This window comes from Lissotriton vulgaris, chromosome 1_1 (assembly GCF_964263255.1).
Source record: "Lissotriton vulgaris chromosome 1_1, aLisVul1.2, whole genome shotgun sequence".
NCBI lineage: Eukaryota > Metazoa > Chordata > Amphibia > Caudata > Salamandridae > Lissotriton > Lissotriton vulgaris.
Window position 1 is genome coordinate 989598155 of NC_141685.1, and position 21006 is coordinate 989619160.

The 21006-nt window shown below is 48.3% G+C and overlaps 1 protein-coding gene across 2 annotated transcripts in view; it reads left to right on the top strand.

Annotated features, from left to right (window-relative positions):
* Nucleotides 1–21006, top strand: part of AKAP8 (A-kinase anchoring protein 8) — an 895754-nt gene that overhangs the window by 807083 nt on the left and 67665 nt on the right. The window lies entirely within an intron of this gene.

Consider the following 21006-nt stretch of genomic DNA (forward strand, 5'->3'; position numbering starts at 1 on the left):
GGACCGACAATCCCTGGTTTCTACATTGGTTCAAACAGAGTATAGGTAAAGGAGAACCCAGCCACCGAACCCCCAAACCAGCCCTGTTGACTCCAGAACCTTGGGTAATGGACCGGAGCTTTAAGTTCGCCCAGATAAATGACCCCTCTCTGTATAATGCCTGGGAGCAGGCCCACCAGGACACTGACAACTCTCATCCCCGGTACCCCAGGTTTCTAATAATCAAGGAGCTGTTATACCGACAGGCGAAAAAAGAAGAGGCTGAACAACTACTGGTCCCTGTCTCCTACAGAGAACAAATACTATTCTTCGCACACAGTCATTTGGTAGCCGGACACACCGGGGCCGAAAAGACAACCCAAAATATACTCCGGTATTTCTATTGGCCCAGTATTTATAAAGACGCCAACAGACATTGTCAGGAATGCAGTGTGTGCCAGACGAAGAACATGACTCGTCCCACAGCCGTGCCTCTCCAGCCCCTTCCCATTATCGGCAAACCGTTCGAAAGAGTTGGAATGGACATAATCGGACCCTTACCCAAAACAAGAAAAGGATACCAATATGTATTGGTAATAGCAGATTATGCCACGCGGTTTCCTGAGGCCTTTCCCCTAACGGCTACTACCACCAAGCAGGTCGCAGACAAAATGATTGAATTGTTCAGCAGAGTGGGGATCCCAAAAGAGCTCCTGATGGATCAGGGAACCCCCTTCGTCTCCCGTCTAATGAAGGAAGTGTGTAAATGTCTGGACGTGCACCAAATCAGAACTTCCGTGTACCACCCCCAGACGGATGGATTAGTAGAGCGGTACAACCGCACTCTGAAGACCACCTTGAGCAAGATGATGGAGGTCAATGGGAACGACTGGGATCAAATACTACCCCTGGCTCTCTATGTAATTAGAGGACAACAACAAAGCAGCCTGGGAGTCTCCTCATTTGAACTCTTATATGGCCGCCAGCCCCGGTCTCTGTTGGAGATGACAAAAGAAGCATGGGAGAACGAGATTCCGGAAGAAACCTCTTCCACTCTAGACTACGCCCATAACCTCAAGGCAAAACTGGGGAAATTGAGAGACTTGGCCTATGCTAATATGGGTGTTAGTCAGCAAAGGCAGAAACAGGCCTATGATAAGGGAAAGAAATGGAGGCAGTTGAAGGAAGGAGAGTGGGCTCTCGTCTTGTTGCCCTCATCCACCCAGAAATTTCGGGCCAGCTGGACAGGCCCCTACAAAGTGGTCAGAACAATTGGGAAAACCACCTACAGCCTTCAAACCGGACCCAAGAAAACCCAGGCAAAAAAAATGGTTAGGACCCCCGCCAGTGGACGTGCAAGTGGCAAGAAGTATCAGCCAAACCAAGTCCACGAGAGATCAACTGAGCATCAATGAGGAGTTAACCCAAACCCAAACCGAGGATGTACAAAGGCTCCTACTCCAACACGAGGGGTTGTTTTCAGATCTGCCCGGCCGAACCATCCTGACTGAACATTGTATAAACACCCCTCCGGGGAAAGTCGTTCAGATCAAACCCTACCGGGTGCCAGAAGCCAGGAGGGCCGCCATCAAGAAAGAAGTCCAGGGGAGGAGCCTAGCCCGCAACCATGATGGCCGCCTGATCCCTCGGCTCCGCCGACCCCTTCGTTCACCTTCCATAATGCTGCGGATCCTGTAAGCTATCCTGCGTTTGCCTCGGTGTTTTGGGACCGGTAGGCTCTCCTGCATCTACCGATGCGCTTCTTGATGGGTTTCCTGCGACAGAATCAAAGCGGCGTCCCCGCACCTGTTCCGGAGCGAAATGGCGGTGACCGGGTCTTTGTTCTGTGGAGTCAGCCATCCCCGATGAAAACAACAACGAACGTTTGAGGCTGGACGGGGCTGCCAGGCGAGGAGCGGCTGCCGCGCTCAACTCTCTGCTACTGCGAGCCACCCAGTCCGACATCCTTCTTCGCTAGCGCGATTTCATCGCTGCCGGAGATACATTGTACCTCGTCCCCAGTTTGTTGACGGCTTTGGGAATCTCTTGTCCTCCAGTTTGCGGTGAGCGCCATATTGCACCGAGCGTCTGGCTCTTACCTGACGACAGGGCGCCCGCAAGGTAGGACTGTCACGGCTGCCGCTGCATTGACCCAGAGGGCAAAGTTGGTCGGGACCGTACTGCTCCTGTGCCCCCCGCCGTGGCCGTGCCCCGCGAACTGTTGTCTGGTGACTCGCCTTTGTGATGGATCGCGGCGGACGGTCTCGGGGGCTGCACTATGGCTGTGCGCCCTGTGAGCACGAGTTTGCGGCGCCCTCCTTTTACGAGGCGCTCCCTACGATCAGTGATATCCTGGGCGCCCTGGGTGAGCTTCGAATGGCGATGCGTGACGGCGCCCTGAGCCTGGGAAGCCAACTGGATGCCACTTTACCCGCAGCGCCCTCACCTAACCGAGCTGCCTGTCATGTGCTGTGCGCTTCGCCACATCCTGTGCCCGAATGCCGTGAATCGTCTGCCCAGGAGTGCGTTGGGGTGCCTGTGATGAGAGATGCTATTGCCGCAGCAGTGCCCGTCAAGGTGGTACAGTGGTATGGGGTATCTGGATCTGTGCACCGTTTGGAACCTCGTTTATGGGTGCCACGCTCTGCAACTACTTGGTGGTCTACTGGTGGTTCTATTTGTACTGTCCTGGAGTGGCTACTAAGGCTCTTGCCGGCTGTCTCTCGGGGATTATTGCCGCCTACTGCCCTTTCTGGAGTAGCCGCTGACCACCTGGCGGTGAATTGGACAGATCATAGCGGACGGTGCCCTGTTCTGCTGTGGCAACTACCTTTGCTTCTCCCGTCCAAGATGGCTGCTGTGCGACGGGACCTTGTTGCTATGTTGGATCGGAGGGGACAAGGTTGAGGATGGTTTTTGGGACTGTTGCTGTGATCCTGGTCGGTCAACTCTCAGGTACTGTTGCTGTGTTTCCACCTTCACTGGATAGCTTCTGACTGTTTGGCTTTACGTTGGTGCAAACCTTTGTGAATGGTGTTTGACTCGGCTATGGTCCTCACATCTGCGATTCCCGTCTAAGATGGCTGCTGTTCGACTGGACCTTATTGACCGGCTGGATCGACAGGGACAGGACTGGGGCTGCTTTCATTTTCTCTATTGCGTTCTGCTGCGGGCATTGCTGATGATTAAAATGGACGGCTGGGGAGGTGTACGTTGTTACGGTGTCGGGTTGGGGTCCGGGGAGGGGTGGCCGAGGGTGAATACGTTGATTATTTGTTCATTTTATCTGGCCCTCCTCCGGTCTTCTGTGATTTCTTTTCCTTCTTTCTTCTTCTTCTGTATTTCGGGTACTCTTTTTGGGCGACAGACACACTGCTAGGGGGGGGGGTAGGCCGTAGCCTCTGCATGCGTGTTGGGTGGGGGGAGGTGGGGGTGGGTTTTCTTTTGTCCGTTTCAGTTCCTATGGGCCTTATTTTTCTTCTTTTTCTTCTATTCTTTTCTTCTTCTTTTTCCCTGGGTCATTGGGTAGATCGCTGTGCGGTGGGTATGGTTGCCGTATGCTATAATGTATGCTCATTCTCTCTCCTGTGCCATTCATCTGCGGCTTATTGCTTAGCTGATACTGATTGCTGATTGTCGATGCTGAAAGTTGCCCACTTATGTCCTATACGGTTTATTTTGCCTTTGATCCTTCTTAGACTCTACTCTTTTGGACATACTAAAAAACTTTAAAATTAAACCTTCACTTCTCCTACTTCCCGGTGGCGCACATATTTCCAGTGTAACTCAGTCTAATCTTGCTTTGCGTTGATATGCTGCCGGGTCGCCTGATAGCTTGCTACCGTGATTCAAATGATGCCGAGGCCGGCCAGATGGTTGTAGGCCCGTATTTGTTTGACTAAATTGTGCAATAAAGGTTTTAAAAAATAAATAAATAAATATAAAAAAAAAAAGAAAGAAGTCCAGGACATGTTGGACCTTGGGGTGATAAGACCGTCAACGAGCCAATGGTCTAGCCCATGGGTACTCACAAACTTTCTCTCAGGGGCCAAATTTACTGTGTGGTTTGTGTCCGAGGGCCGGACCGGTGGGGGAGGGGGCGGGGCTAGAGCAACAAAAAAAAAACTGTGACCATGAGGTTAAACACAGGTCCCTGCAGCGGACGCCTTCGTCCACTGAGCTACCAGACCCGGTATATCTATCTATCTATCTATCTATCTATCTATCTATCTATCTATCTATCCCCCTCCCCTCCCCTACCCTCTCCTCCCCTCCCTCCCTTCCCTCCCCTCACTCCCTCCCCTCACTCCCTCCCCTCACTCCCTCCCTCATTCCCTCACTCCCTTCCCTCACTCCCTCCCTCCTTCCCTCCTTCCCTCACTCCCTCATTCCCCTTCCCTCACTCCCTCCCTCCTTCCCTCATTCCCTCATTCCCTCACTCCCTCATTCCCTCATTCCCTCACTCCCTCCCTCATTCCCTCACTCCCCTTCCCTCACTCCCTCCCTCATTCCCTCACTCCCCTTCCCTCACTCCCTCCCTCATTCCCTCACTCCCCTTTCCTCACTCCCTCCCTCATTCCCTCACTCCCTCATTCCCCCTTCCCTCACTCCCTCCCTCATTCCCTCACTCCCCTTCCCTCACTCCCTCATTACCCTTCCCTCACTCCCTCCCTCCCTCACTACCCTTCCCCCACTCCCCCCTCTCTCCCCCTTCCCTCTCTCCCTCCCTCACTCCCCTTCCCTCACTCCCTCCCTCATTCCCTCACTCCCCTTCCCTCACTCCCCTTCCCTCTCTCCCCTTCCCTCTCCCCCCCTTCCCTCTCTCCCTTCCCTCTCTCCCCCCTTCCCTCTCTCCCTCCCTCACTCCCCTTCCCTCCCTCCCTCACTCCCCTTTCCTCACCCCTTCCCTCACTCCCTCTCTCCCCTCACTCCCTTCCCTCACTCCCCTTCCCTCACTCCGTCTCCCTAGCGCGAACTTGACCCAAGAGGGTATCAAAGCGCTTTACTTTTAGGATCATTGTGTTAGAAGTTACATCAGCAGATAGTAAGGTACAGTTAGCATAGTAAGGTACAGTTCTTTAACTGACCAGCCTGAGAGGTCAATGAAGTAATTCAGAACAAGATCTCACTATTACACAGTTAATATTAAATAGTCGAGTTTCGCATTTAATGACAATATAAGCTATTTAAACAGAAAGAATGACAATGTGACACGTTTTGGATAACCAGTGGCAATAGTCCTTGGGGGGAATTCTGATTTTTTTTAAATGACGACACAGAAATGTTGAGAGTACGTTTACTCCATTTTTAAGTTTTCATCAACATCGTTTGACGACTCAGCTTTGGTTCTTAGAATCAAACCACAGCCCTGGCACGGTTATCTCCAAGGCAGTCTGTGCCCCCCACCACCCCTTAGAAATAAGGCATCTCCCACTCCCCTGCTTGCGTACATCTCCAAACCCCACATGACACCAAAATACTTCATAAATACTCAAAATAATTCTCACATACAATAGGCTGTTAAACACGCAAACTATTTGAGCACCAATAAAGCGATCCGAGGACCTGTGAGGGGTATGCAAGCGCTATAGTAAAACGCTAAAAGTATCATCAAAATGAGGTCGGAGCACAAAACATCTCAAACAAGAACACCCATACAATATTCCGCTAACAAAGGTAGTATCCATCCAGCTAACAACGGTCCTGGCGCGAGCATAAACGGTGTGACATTCACTATAATGCCGGGCTGAGTCATGTGTACGAATAACCTCTCCATGACATCATGAACACAAGGGTGAGCACGGGATCTCAATCATCAAACAGATGCATTCTGAACTTCAACGCAACCAACTGGAGTGTCACACCTGAAAACAACAGGTTTGACAAAAAGTGCGCTGGACTAGAAGAAGGGGTGCTTCAAGGCGCTAGCATCCTTTTGTAACCTCAAAGCCGTGTACACCCTGGGCAAAAAAGAGCTGAGCCCCATTATTAAAAGAAAAGACCCCCCTCCTCCCCAATATACCTACAACAATGCTATACATATAGACTGGACTCCCTGCTCAAGGGGCGCCTCGCACACCTGTCTGTCACCGGGCTGAGACAGCTTCCCCAGCGCGCACAGACACACAGCCCCACCCGAGCACTTCACAGCCATTTGCATGTGAATGGGGCTTTGTATTCCTCTTAGCGCCCCTGCAGCTCCACTCTGGCCTCCTGGGATGAATCGCCCGGCCCCACAGAGCAGCAGAGTGTCTCTGCAACCGGCAGTGTTTGCAGACACTCTTTCAAAAAGTTTTTTTTTTAAAAAACACCGGTACGATGTCTCATGGTCCGCGGGCCGCCACTGAAGGCTTGCCGGGCCGCTATTGGCCCGCGGGCCGTACTATGAGTACCCGTGGTCTAGCCCCATAGTAATGATTCCCAAACCTGACGGTAGCCGGCACTTCTGTATGGATTTCAGAGCGCTCAACGACATCTCAGAATTCGACGCCTATCCAATCCCTCGCGTCGACGAATTAATAGAACGCCTAGGGGAAGCCAGATACATCACGACCCTCGACCTTACAAAAGGATATTGGCAGGTGCCCTTACGGGAGGAGGATAAAAAGAAGACCGCCTTCAGCACTCACGAGGGTCATTATGAATTCAACGTCCTCCCGTTCGGGCTACATGGGGCGCCTGCCACCTTCCAAAGACTCATGAATACGATTCTGGCTCCCATCTCCACCATGGCTTCGGCCTATTTGGATGACATCGTCATCCACAGTAAAACGTGGGAAGAACATTTGCAGCATATACATCAGGTTTTTGTGGAACTAGAGAAAGCTGGACTACGAGTCAACGCCAGGAAATCCAGGGTGGCCTTCCAGAAGGTAAAATACCTCGGGTATGTCTTGGGACACGGCATGATTGAACCCCAGATAGAGAAAGTAAGGGCAATAGCGGACACCCCCTTCCCCTCCACTAGAAAAGAGATGAGGGCCTTCCTAGGGTTGGTGGGATATTATAGGAGATTTATCCCCCTGTTTGCTGACATTGCCGCCCCCCTTACGGATGCTCTACGACATCCTGGGAAATCCAACTCTCCCATCAAACCCACGGAAACCATGACCAATGCCTTCAACCACCTAAAGCGCATCATCACCACAACCCCTGTACTAACATCCCCGGATTTTTCGGTTCCCTTCATGCTTCACACTGATGCCTCTGATTACGGCATAGGCGCAGTTTTGTCACAGATAGGGAAGGACGGGCATGAACACCCTGTGGTGTATGTCAGCCGTAAACTCTTCCCCCGGGAGTTGAAATATGCCACCATAGAGAAAGAGTGCTTGGCTGTGCGTTGGGCGGTAGAAAAGCTGGCTTACTATCTAGAGGGTCGCCCGTTCCACCTGTACACTGACCATGCTCCCCTCTTATGGATGTCCTTTAACAAATCCAATAATGCCAGGGTGATGCGGTGGTTCCTGGCCCTCCAGCCCTACACCTTCACAGTGTACCACAGAAAAGGGTCGGAGAATGTTAATGCGGACTACCTATCCCGTCATCCGCTCCCCGATCGGGAGCATCCTAGGGGGGAGGTGTGTAACGGGGTGTACCGGAGGGCTTCAGTATGTACAAAGTTTCCTCAGCCTCAAGGTACATTTCTCCCGTGAGCCAGAGGCCCGCCCGAGGGGAGGCTCGACCTAACACTTTTACCTCCCCCCCCTCTCTCTCCCCTCATCGCAGGACCCGGGGGCAAGCATGAAAGATACGGACGCCCTGGACTGGCCCTTTAATTCAGGGGAAGACGCCGAGTGGGAGGAGCCATCCTATCAGAGTTGTCCGTCAAAAGGTGAGCCCGCCGAATCACAGGTGTGCTTGTTCACCTGGAGGTCGGAGGAGAGAAGTGTGCGGAGTGCGGAGTGTCGAGAGGAGAAGGCGGAGAACATGAAAATTGTACCATCGGAGGAGAGAGCGAGGAGCGCCGACGGAGATAACGAGAGCCGAAGGAGGAGTGCAGGAGACGGAGGTCGGCGACTGACATCAGACCCCATCGGAGGCGAGGAAACGAGAGACCTGACGGGAGCAGACTCGGCGCCTGCAACGGACGGAGGAAAGCCAGGAGGCCACCGTTCCTGTGAGCCGCCCAGCCACTCACCCAGGGGAGGTGCGTGGCTCCGCCAGGTGCGTGACCGGTTACGGGGCTCGGTGGGAGGTAGTAGTACACTAGGTACAACTCCACGGGACGCCTGAATCCCGGGTACCCTTCCCTGTGCACTTATCCCCCCCCTCACGTTAGTGCACTGTGAATTTAGAGCACCGGTGAAAACTCCCTCACTCCCTTCCCTGTACGGGCTTTTGTGGACAGACGCCTGATACTATCCTTGTCTTCTCTTTGTTTTGCTGGAGAGCTACTCCGCACGCCGGGACGGACTCCGAAGAGGAAGACCCTCCCCCCAGAGGACCTGAAGGGATCCGTAAAAAGGAGAAGGTCCGCCATCGGAGAAGGAGCAGAAGCCGGTCCCCCCGGAGACCCCCTACTACTAGAAAGAGTTGTACAGACCAATTGTTTGCCTCAATAAAGCCTAAGTTACCCCGAGTATGGTTGTTGCCCATAACTCCTGCGCCGCCACCCGCCCAAAGCGTAACAAACAGACACTTCTAAAAAGAACAAAACAGGCCGACACGAAGAAAAAAATAGCACACACCCACCGCCGCGATGACTATCAGAAAAGGGTGGAGAGGGAAGAAATCGCGGGAACGCCCACGAATCTGGTCCGGCCATGACGGTCAGATCTACCGGAGAAGCGTGCCCCACCCTGCCGTATTCAAATGATGTACATTGGACGTAACTTCAGCAATAGCACTTTCGTCAAAACAATCAATTTTAAATATCGATCCAAAACAAGATCACTCCCCCCCCCCCCCCCCCACAAAAATATAAGTTATTAACACTAAGCTATTTAAATCCTTAACAACAACTAAAAATAAGCTAAGAAAGAAAATTTGACCAAAAAAACTTACCTATATGTACAGTGCATCTTCGTTTCTGCAGGAAATACCAGCTCACAGGAGACGGGCAAACCTAGAAATAAAACATAAAATAGATATAAGCAGCGAACACGTCCAAAGAGCTAAACATACAAAGTTAAAACACAACGTGCAAAGCGGGAAAAAAAAAACTTAGCGAAACCCGTCCAAAGAGCTAAACATACAAAGTTAAAACACAACGTGCAAAGCGGAAAAAATAACACTTACCTGGATATACAGTGCATCTTTGTTTCTGCATGAAATACCAGCTCACAGGAGACGAGCAAACCTACAAAGGAAACAGAAAAGAGACATTAGGAGCGAAAAGGAGAAAAAAAGCTTACCAGGACAACAGAGCTAGTCATGACCAAACTTACATAGCAGCTCACACGACACGGGCAAACCTACAAAAGAAACAGAAAAAAGACATTAGGAGTGAAAAGGAGAAAATAGCTTACCGGGACAACGGAGCGCAGGCAAACCTAAAAATGAAACAGAAAACAGATATCAAGAGCGAAAACATACAAAGAGCTAAACAACGAAAAGTCGTACTTACCTGGATAAGCGGGATACATCGTCAACTGCCGTTTGAAATGAGCTTACCGGAGAAGCGTGCCCCACTCTGCCGTATTCGAATGATGTACACAGGACGTAACTTCAGCAATAGCACTTTCGTCAAAACAATCGATTTTAAATATCGATCCAAACCAAGATCACTTCCCCACCCCCACAAAAATATAAGTTATTAACACTAAGCTATTTAAATCCTAAACAACAACAGACATTAGGAGCGAAAAGGAGAAAAAAATCTTACCAGGACAACGGAGCTAGTCACGGCCAAACTTACATAGCAGCTCACACGGCACGGGCAAACCTACAAAGGAAACAGAAAAAAAGACATTAAGAGCGAAAACGTCAAAATACGTAAACATACAAAGGGAAAACACATTTATAAAGAAAATGCTCCTTACTTGATTGCTTCGTGGGAACTTAAATCTTGCAGCCAACTCCAGCAACAGACACTTCAAAAAGAACAAAACAGGCCGAAAAGAAAAAAAAAGAAATAGCACACACCCACCTCCGCGATGACGATCAGAAAAGGGTGGCGAGGGAAGAAATCGCGGGAACGCCCACGAATCTGGTCCGGCCATGACGGACAGATCTACCGGAGAAGCGTGCCCCACCCTGCTGTATTCAAATGATGTACACAGGACGTAACTTCAGCAATAGCACTTTTGCCAAAACAATCAATTTTAAATATCGATCCAAACCAAGATCACTCCCCCCCCCCCCCACAAAAATATAAGTTATTAACACTAAGCTATTTAAATCCTAAACAACAACAGACATTAGGAGCGAAAAGGAGAAAAAAAGCTTACCAGGACAACGGAGCTAGTCACGGCCAAACTTACATAGCAGCTCACACGGCACGGGCAAACCCACAAAGGAAACAGAAAAAAGACATTAGGAGCGAAAAGGAGAAAATAGCTTACCGGGACAAAGGAGCTCCCAAGTCACGAGCCAAATTACATAACAGCTCACACGACACGGCTTAACCTACAAAGGAAACAGAAAAAAGACATTAAGAGAGAAAACGTCAAAATACGTAAACATACAAAGGGAAAACACATTTATAAAGAAAATGCTCCTTACCTGATCGCTTCGTGGGAACTTAAACCTTGCAACCAACTCCAGCAACAGACACTTCTAAAAAGAACAAAACAGGCTGACACGAAAAAAAAAATAGCACATACCCACCGCCGCGATGATGATCAGAAAAGGGTGGAGAGGGAAGAAATCGCGGGAACGCCCACGAGTCTGGTCCGGCCATGACGGACTGATCTACCGGAGAAGCGTGCCCCACCCTGCAGTATTCAAATGATGTACACAGGACGTAACTTCAGCAATAGCACTTTCGTCAAAACAATCAATTTTAAATATCGATCCAAACCAAGATCACTCCCCCCCCCCCCCACCCACAAAAATATAAGTTATTAACACTAAGCTATTTAAATCCTAAACAACAACAGACATTAGGAGCGAAAAGGAGAAAAAAAGCTTACCAGGACAACGGAGCTAGTCACGGCCAAACTTACATAGCAGCTCACACGGCACTGGCAAACCTACAAAGGAAACAGAAAAAAGACATTAAGAGCGAAAACGTCAAAATACGTAAACATACAGAGGGAAAACACATTTCTAAAGAAAATGCTCCTTACTTGATCGCTTCGTGGGAACTTAAATCTTGCAGCCAACTCCAGCAACAGACACTTCAAAAAAGAACAAAACAGGCCGATACGAAAAAAAAAATAGCACACACCCACCGCCGCGATGACGATCAGAAATGGGTGGAGAGGGAAGAAATCGCGGGAACGCCCACGAATCTGGTCCGGCCATGACGGACAGATCTACCGGAGAAGCGTGCCCCACCCTGCCGTATTCAAATGATGTACACAGGACGTAACTTCAGCAATAGCACTTTTGTCAAAACAATCAATTTTAAATATCGATCCAAACCAAGATCACTCCCCCTCCCCACAAAAATATAAGTTATTAACACTGAGCTATTTAAATCCTAAACAACAACAGACATTAGGAGCGCAAAGGAGAAAAAAAGCTTACCAGGACAACGGAAGCTAGTCACGGCCAAACTTACATAGCAGCTCACACGGCACGGGCAAACCCACAAAGGAAACAGTAAAAAGACATTAGGAGCAAAAAGGAGAAAATAGCTTACCGGGACAAAGGAGCTCCCAAGTCACGAGCCAAATTACATAACAGCTCACACGACACGGCTTAACCTACAAAGGAAACAGAAAAAAGACATTAAGAGCTCAAACGTCAAAATACGTAAACATACAAAGAGAAAACACATTTATGAAGAAAATGCTCCTTACCTGATCGCTTCGTGGGAACTTAAATCTTGCAGCCAACTCCAGCAACAGACACTTCTAAAAAGAAGAAAACAGGCCGACACTAAAAAAAAAAAAGAGCACACACCCACCGCCGCGATGACGATCAGAAAAGGGTGGAGAGGGAAGAAATCGCGGGAACGCACACGAATCTGGTCCGGCCCGTTCCAATGGCTAGCCTCCATTTATGGAGCTAGCCAATGGAACAGAGTGCGGATTCCCAAGCCACATAGTATTCTCATTAGGTTTTCGCCAGCTCGAAAAGCTGAGTAGTGCGCAGCTTTCACTTAGGCGAACCCTAAAAACAGAACAACAAAACAACGTCCTTATCAATGATTGGTCTTGAGTGGCATTAGGCTATTAGCAAGCACGCCTAGCATGCCTATCCAGAAGGGCAGTAACGTGATGTCTTGCAATATATGACTATCACGGTCATGATTCTCTAATATGTTTCGCAACATCTTGACAAAATGTTAAGTATGTGTGGTATTTACTTTTGTTCACAGAACAGAGACATAAATAAATCACTGTACAGCCATCCGTTTGTATTCCTACAGAGCCTGGCTCAAGAAGCTAACATAGGTAATTAATTTCCCTATCGGACAGGTATGCCTCCCCCCCTATTTTTAGTTAAAATGGCATGACGGTGAATTACACACCACAGATTTACAACGTAGTTTTGTTGTTCTGTTTTTCTGGATGTCTCAGCAGGGTAAAGGTTCTCTCAGATTTTCTGCAGTCTCTCACAAGTGACAGCTCTTTTTTTTTATAGTAAGTAGAATGCAAGACTAGTGTTACTTTCGGCGCCTACCTCAATATAAAATGCATAGTTTTTACATAGATTTAGCATGAATGGTGATATTCTACAGCAAATGAGACATACCCAAGATATACACAAGATTACGGTAATCTCCTCTGCCAACTAGGGCAGACTGATACCTGCCAAATTAAGAGGATACTGCTTTGCCGAGCATTTGGTGCATGTGGGAGCATAAATTGGATATTGAACAACTGTTCTTTGTGTTGTTGTCTTTATCGTGATTTCATGAATTTCTACAGCTGTAAAAACACTGGCTTTTGCAGTTAGGCTGAAGAGGATAAAAATACATGAACTGTTTATTCTTGTCAGCGTTCCCTTTTTCTCAAGAATTGAAGGATTAGGTAGATAAGAGGTAGCGAAGAAAGGACAACAAACAGCAGACGTTGAAAGCACATCTGTCCTCAGCATTGTGAGAATATATTCATACTTTGATAAGATTCCTGTCAATATTTTATCTCCGCTTAACTTGCACAATCTATTATGTGCATGTCCGCCTCAACTATTTCAATATAGATCATTAATGTTCAAATGTTACAAGTAGATTGCACCAGCTGTTGCTGGCAGAGTATACTTGGAAGTTGAAATGCTGGGCATCTCTAGGCTTAAGCCAAAATAAATGCACCACCATGATGTGTTTGATTGCTGTCTCTCATTAACAGACAAAGTCAGACTTCGTGGTAAATAGCGACCAAATATTGCGAATTCGCAATTTCAAATTGGTTAATGAATTGCATTTAAGGAATCTCTAATAGAGATTCCTTAAATCCAATTTCTCGCAAATATGCGATTTCGCAAATAGCGATTTTTGCATTTGGGATGATGAATCCCAAATGCAAAACTTGCACTCGCAAAGGGCCAGATTCTCTGAATCTGGCCCTTTGCGAGCGCAATTTAGCTTGATGAATCTACCTGCAAGTCTACTAACATATGCACTACAGTAAAAAAAATAAACATGTCAAAAGCACTGTACCTTTATGTTGCGCAAGCCAAAAGAATAGTCATAAGACCGGTCTTGTTTTAGTTTCCTATAACAGTTATTAATGCTTCATAACTTGAGATCGTATTTCAGAAACAATGGTTCAAACAGTATTTGCATATACTAGTGCATAGGCCCAAGAGGCAGTTTTTACAGCAGAGCTTTGAGGGTGTGATAGAAACCCAGTACAGTAGTAAAGGGATGTAGGACGTTTAGTGGTACATCACAACGCGGTACATCACAACGCAGCTTTTACAACGCAATTCATTACCACGACATGCGCTGTAGGGTGCTGGACTTAGGAATAGTATGATTTACTATTCCAACTCCAGCCTACTTACAGTAGGGAAGCTGTTGGAATAGTATTCACACTATTCCTTAGTCTAGAGCGCCCTCCAGTGGAAGTCGTGGTAACGACTTGCGTTGTAAAATCTGCGTTGTGATGGTACTGCGGTGTTTTGACCGCGTAGTAAAGGTTGTTTCCCGTAGTAAAGGTGCCAAATAGCAATCCCACAATCCTGACAGCTAGCTGTCTCTAACCTGAAGCCACTTTAGATAGTGCTGGGAGAGGTCAAATAATTACAAGGATGCACGTAAAGATTTCGAGGTGACACTGCAGAAGGAATTTCAAGAATCTCTGCTAACAGAAAACCTCTGGGAGGATACTTGCCATCCTGCTTACAAATAATCTCGAATTGAGAGTCGTAAACAAAGGTGAAGAATTGAGCCCTAGCAGAATAACCTAGATGAGGAGCATAGCACAAGCAGAGGCTTTCTCTTATCTACATGAAGCAAAGCCAAGCACCTGGCTATGCCCACTGAAATCCTTGAATCATACAGTAGATCCATGATTCCTGCAGTAGATCCTTGAATCCTGCCACATTGATGGGACATATGGTCATTGCTTTTGGAGTGCCTGTGTGGGGACAAGCTTGACTTCTGGGGAGGGTAACAACTGCTGCATTGCCCTAAGCAATAGATGGACAGGGCAACCCAATACGTCCAGAACCAGAGGTGAAAGGGAGAGGGGCAAGCACCTTTGAGACTCCATTGCATCTGACAGATTGAGGGCTTCGTTGTAAGTTCTGTATGTTCTAGCCTGTTTTTTGTTGCTATCTCTTCTCTTTCTTGCTGCTGCTAGCGTCAAGACACCTTTGGGCAGACACACGCATTATAAAAGATAGTTTGAATTCATTTAATTTCATAACAGGGCATGCCGCAACTGTAGGTATTGATAGAACTGGGACTTTTAGAGAGTAAATTCCATCTGGAGCTTCTGGAAGGACTTTATATGTGTGCCCTCCCATATGTCCAGCACCTTTGATATTCCAATCCGATCCCATCCGCAGAATCCCTCAAGCCGCGGCACCTGGTCCAGCCACTGGCACATCTGCCGGTCCAGCGCAGAACAACGCCAATCTCCATGTCTGAAGTACTATCTAGTCACCTGTGGGAGAGCCCACAATCAAGTATACTTTAAAAAAAATGTTTTTATTAAGTTAGAAGTCAGGGCAATCGTACATACACCAAGAGTCATTATAGTCTGCATCTGCATCAAAATCGAGTAGTAAGATATGTTTACACTTTCACATTTCATAAAAACAATCCCATACATACAACCCCTTCCCGCCACCCAAGACATACCAGCCCTATTACAGTGAGACATCGTCTGTGTCAATTTCTTGCGGTTCACAGATGTTTCCCCTAAACTTATTCCATGCCCCCCATACTTTTCCTCACTTTTGAGGACATCCGCGATGAATAAAAACCACCTTTTCCACCACCATCGCTTCATCCATATCTTTACACCATTTTTGAAGCATAGGCAGAGCGTCCAACCCCCACAACATAACAATATTAAGTTTCGCCATCATCATACCAAGCATGGCCCAATCTTGTTCTCGTTGATTGAGGTCATTCGGTTCCCATACATTTAGCAGACATCGCATCGGCTCCGGCAAGACCGAGATTTCTAGTGCCTGGGAAATAGTGCGCATTATTGTGACCCAATATGCCGCAACACGGGGACAATCCCAAATGCTATGATAAAACGTGCCTTCACCCCCACAACCGCGCAGGCAATATATGTGCAATGCCGTTCCCATTGCATGGAGCGTTGTCCTAGTGTAATATGTGCGGTGCAACGCTTTGAGTTGGACCAGTCGAAGCCTGGATGGTATTGCCGTCTCACAGGATGAGGACAGAGCTTCCTGCCATTTCGAGTCTTCAAAGTCCCCCACTTCCCGGGACCAGGTCCGTCTCAGTTTGGATGTTGGGTCTGGCAGGTTGTTGACTAGCTTACGGTACGTCAAGGACGTCGCCCTTTTCGTCATGTGTTCCATCAGAAGTCTATCTTCCAATGGGGTGACCTCCTGTAGGGAAGTGCCCAGTGGTATGACTGCCTGGAGTGCATGTCGGATTTGGAAATATCTAAATTTCTCCGACTGTGCCATGCCGTACTGTGTTTGTAGGTGTACAAAGTCGACCACAGCCCCCTTTTTCCAGAGGTCTCCTACTACAGAAAGACCAATATTGTCCCAATTTTGGAATCCTTTACTCCAGCGGGGGCAGCCCAGCTGTTGGGAGTCCCACAGTGGTGTAATTTGTGTGATTGTCCCCGTACATTGCAGTCGGGCATGCGCTTGGTACCAAATATGTATTGTGTGTGCGGTAGGGCCAAGCAGTCCCGGGGACCTGGGACGCCTATATAGATTCGCAATCAGTCCTTTCTCTTCCAAGCTCTGTCTGTCTGTGTGGGACGCCGGCTCATCTTGCGGGGTGTGCAACTAATAGTTGATTATTTTAAGGTGAGCCGCCCAGTAGTACAGCTGGACATTCGGAAGTGCTATCCCTCCATCGTACCAGCTGCGTACCAATTTGTCCTGTGCGATCCGTGCTGGTTTGTTTCCCCACAGTAAACCAGAAACCTCCGTCGCTATGACCTTGAAGTAGGCCTGTGGGACTAAGAATGGTGTGTTTTCGAGAACATAGGGAAAACGCTGAAGCGCCATCATTTTATAAAGTGCCGCCTTCGCCAACAGGGTGAGGGGGAGATTACGCCACACCACCACATCACGTTTAGATCGGTCTAATTGGGGCTTTAAATTTTTTGTATAGAACTCAGTGGAGTCAGACGTTACATAAATCCCCAGGTATTTAAAGGCTTTATCAGTGACTCGCAGTGGACAGTCCGAAGGCAACAGCGGTGATGGTCCAGCCAGCATGTAAAGAACGGACTTGGACCAATTTATCCTATATCCGGATACTCTACCAAATTTCTTGCATACATTCAATACCTCCAGGATGGATTAAGTATACTTTTAAGGCCAATTAAGGCAACCTCTCTTCTAAATGCCAGGTCCTTCATTCCCCAACGCATCTAGTCTTTAGTCACCAGATTCTGTGCCACTCAGTAGTTGAGATAGACATCTGCATTGGCAAGCCCGCCTTCATATGTGAATAACACATACTTGCCGAATGTAATTCTAGGGGGATTGTTGACCCATAAGAATGCATGCACTTTAGCTGACAGCATGAAATCCACTCTGGGGTGAGGAGAGGGAATTTCTGAAGCACATAGATTATGTGCGACAGTACAATTATGTTGAACAGGCTACTCTGCCCAATAGGTTGAAGGGGAACTTGGCCTATCTATCCATATCTACCTAAGCTTTACAGAGAAGCAGCTGAAAGTTCAGAGCCCAGGTTCCCAGACAATGTGGATGTCTGGTACAGGACATTTAGGCAACATATTTGGAGATTCAGGTGCCAGGTGTCATCCTCCTTGGCCTTCCTCGAGGCCCCAGAAGTGACTTGGACCAATTAACACGGAGGCCAGGTGCTGCCCCGAAGATATCTAGGATATGAATAATCTGAGGTCCTGTGATGTTGGGGGGAGCAATGAACAGAAGAACATTATCCGCATATAGAGTGATCCTATCTTCCACTGCCAGTCCCCAGTAAAAAACCCCAACCAGAGTGCCCATCACACCCATACTGCCAGCAGCTCTGTGGCCAGAGCGGAGAGGAAACAGGGGAGACCCCTGTTTGGTCCCACAAAGTGTCAGGTACCAGGAGTAAATTACAAAAAACAATTTGATGGACAGAATGTAGATCAATGTCTTACATTCACCCCAGTACAAGGATCTGGGCCTAGATCCATCGTTTTTTGCACTCCACACCACCCTGGGTTAGATAATGGCTTTATGCAAATCAGCTCTGACCCTGTGCCCCATGGGAACAGTCCAGTTCGAACTACAACAGCCATATCTTTCCCAGACCGGAATCAAGCATCCGAGGACCGGACCGGTTTCGAGGTAACACCTCTCATCAGCCCGGCTAGCTTGACTCAAGTGGTGTGGAGGCTCTGGGACCCACGTCTGAGCTACCCCAGTACACTCAGGGAGAAAATTACAAAAAACAATTTGAAGGACAGAATGTAGATCAATGTCTTACATTCACCCCAGTACAAGGATCTGGGCCTAAATCCATCGTTTTTTGCACTCCACACCACCCTGGGTTAGATAATGGCTTTATGCAAATCAGCTCTGACCGTGTGCCCCATGGGAACAGTCCAGTCCGAACTACAACAGCCATATCTTTCCCAGACCGGAATCAAGCATCCGAGGACCGGACCGGTTTCGAGGTTGTTACCTCGAAACCGGTCCGGTCCTCGGATGCTTGATTCCGTTCTGAGAAGGACATGGCTTTTGTAGTTCGGACTGGACTGTTCTCATGGGGCACAGGGTCAGAGCTGATTTGCATATCGCCATTGTCTAACCCAGGGTGGTGTGGAGTGCAAAATAACGATGGATTTGGGCCCAGATCTTTGGACTGGGGTGAGTGTGTGACATTGATCCACATTCGGTCCATCACCTGTTGTGTTTGCATATTCCACCCTAAGTGCTCTGGGGATGCCCAGACGTGGGTCCCAGGCACTCCACACCACTGGAGTCAAGCTAGCCGGGCTGATGAGAGGTGTTACCTCGAAACCGGTCCGGTCCTCAGATGCTTGATTCCGTTCTGGGAAGGACATGGCTTTTGTAGTTCGGACTGGACTGTTCCCATGGGGCACAGGGTCAGAGCTGATTTGCATATCGCCATTGTCTAACCCAGGGTGGTGTGGAGTGCAAAATAACGATGGATTTGGGCCCAGATCTTTGGACTGGGGTGAGTGTGTGACATTGATCCACATTCGGTCCATCACCTGTTGTGTTTGCATATTCCGCCCTAAGTGCGCTGGGGATGCCCAGACGTGGGTCCCAGGCACTCCACACCACTGGAGTCAAGCTAGCCGGGCTGATGAGAGGTGTTACCTCGAAACCGGTCCGGTCCTCGGATGCTTGATTCCGTTCTGGGAAGTTTGTAGTTCGGACTGGACTGTTCCCATGGGGCACAGGGTCAGAGCTGATTTGCATATCGCCATTCTCTAACCCAGGGTGGTGTGGAGTGTAAAATAACGATGGATTTGGGCCCAGATCTTTGGACTGGGGTGAGTGTGTGACATTGATCCACATTAATAGGGAAGCTTATAAAGCGCCTGGTTACGCGCACCGGCGTGTCCCCGCGCTGTAGTAAGTGGAAACAGCAAGCCCTCAGCAAAGCTCACAGAGCCAGTCTACTGCACAAATAAATGGGTTTTAAGTTCGGTCCATCACCTGTTGTGTTTGCAGGTACCAGGAGTAAAGCACACTATTATGCCCTTTCGATCACGTCAAAGTCTTTTTGAAGTCAATGAGCATAAGTGTCGATGAGAATTTTAAGTCTGGAATAGTCCAAGGGTCCAATGGACTCTTTGTATGCAGTGTTGCGTCCTGCGATAGGGGATGAAGCAGCACTGAGCTGTATGGAGCAAGCACACCAGCACACAGAGAACTAGCTTTGCCAGAAGCCTGGCAAAAAGATTTTTGCTTGTTTATAAGGGTATTGGGTGGAAAGAGTCACATCGGTCCAGGTCCAGCCTGGTTCCAGCAGCACCATAATAGTTGCTAAATCTTTCTCCGGTGAGAAACAACTCTTGTCTATCTCTTCTAGATACATTGCCATGAGAGGGGGTAGGATCTTAGATGAGGTTGCAATAATATTCCACCTTATATCCATCTAGTCCTGGTGTTCTGTCTGGGTTCAGACTGGTAAGAGTCTCCCCTATTACTTCCAGTGTTCAGGTAAGATTAAGTTCTCCAATTTGGAGGCGGTCAGACAGGCAATGGTAGCTCGTCAATAAGCAGGGCTTCGTACTTGTGCGGAGGGCGCTGTTTCTCGGCATACAAAGTTCTATATTAATCAGTGAAGGCTGAGGCACTCACAGAAGGGGTTGTTACCCTCGTACCAGTCCCACATACCATTTGCAGAACTATTTTCTGCTCTGTGTCTTTGGTGGTGCGCCAATAACTTGCCCCACCCCCCCCCCCCGCCCCCCCCCCCCCAACACACACACACACACTCATACACTTGTCTGGTGGAAGCCACCCTGCACCGTTGAACCTCCTCCAGGTAAAGCTGCTGCAGGGTAGCTCTATCTAGTGCTAAACAACGCTGCATCGGTCTGTCTCTTGTCCATGATTACTCCACTCCAGTGCCAAAATTACTGTTTTGAGATCATTAATCTATAAATATTGTTTCCATTCTTTGCTGTTGCGGTGGAGTGGGCAATCCCCCTCATCGTGGCCTTGGAGGCACCCCACAACACCCCAGGGACTCTACCATCCTCTGGTTAATCTCTGGAAATGCTGTAGTTCACTGAGTAGGAATGGGTAGAATGGAGCGTCATTCAAGAACCGGGTATTTAGGTGCCATATTGGACTCTCGCCCACGCTGTGGGTATCCATGGAGTCGCAATGTTCATAGGACTTTTTCTGGTAAGCCGACAACCATTAGACAAGGAGTAAAGCAGCTACTGCTGCATTATATACAATTGTTTCCATTTATCTTGTATGCAAAGCGGCTACTTGGAGGTTGAAGCATATCTTTAACTAGATATTATTGATTGGACTCTGATTACAGGGCAGATGCTTGGAAGGGCCACATTCATTACTGAATTGTTTTGGAAAGTGTGTTTCATGCCTTTTTCTCTGCCTTTGTAACTTGGTTTACTAGTCTATTCGGTAATTATGACTATAAATAAAAGTCCCTGCTTGAAAAGGGATAGTTATCTTACCTCTATTAATTGCTCTGCTCCAGGTAGATCCTCATTATAGCTGCACGCAATACTCCCTGCTCCTCAGAGAAGCAAAACGAAAGTATAACTACTAGTCTCTCAGGATCCTCTGTCCTGTAAAAATAGAACTGACCTACCCACCTGCCCTGGC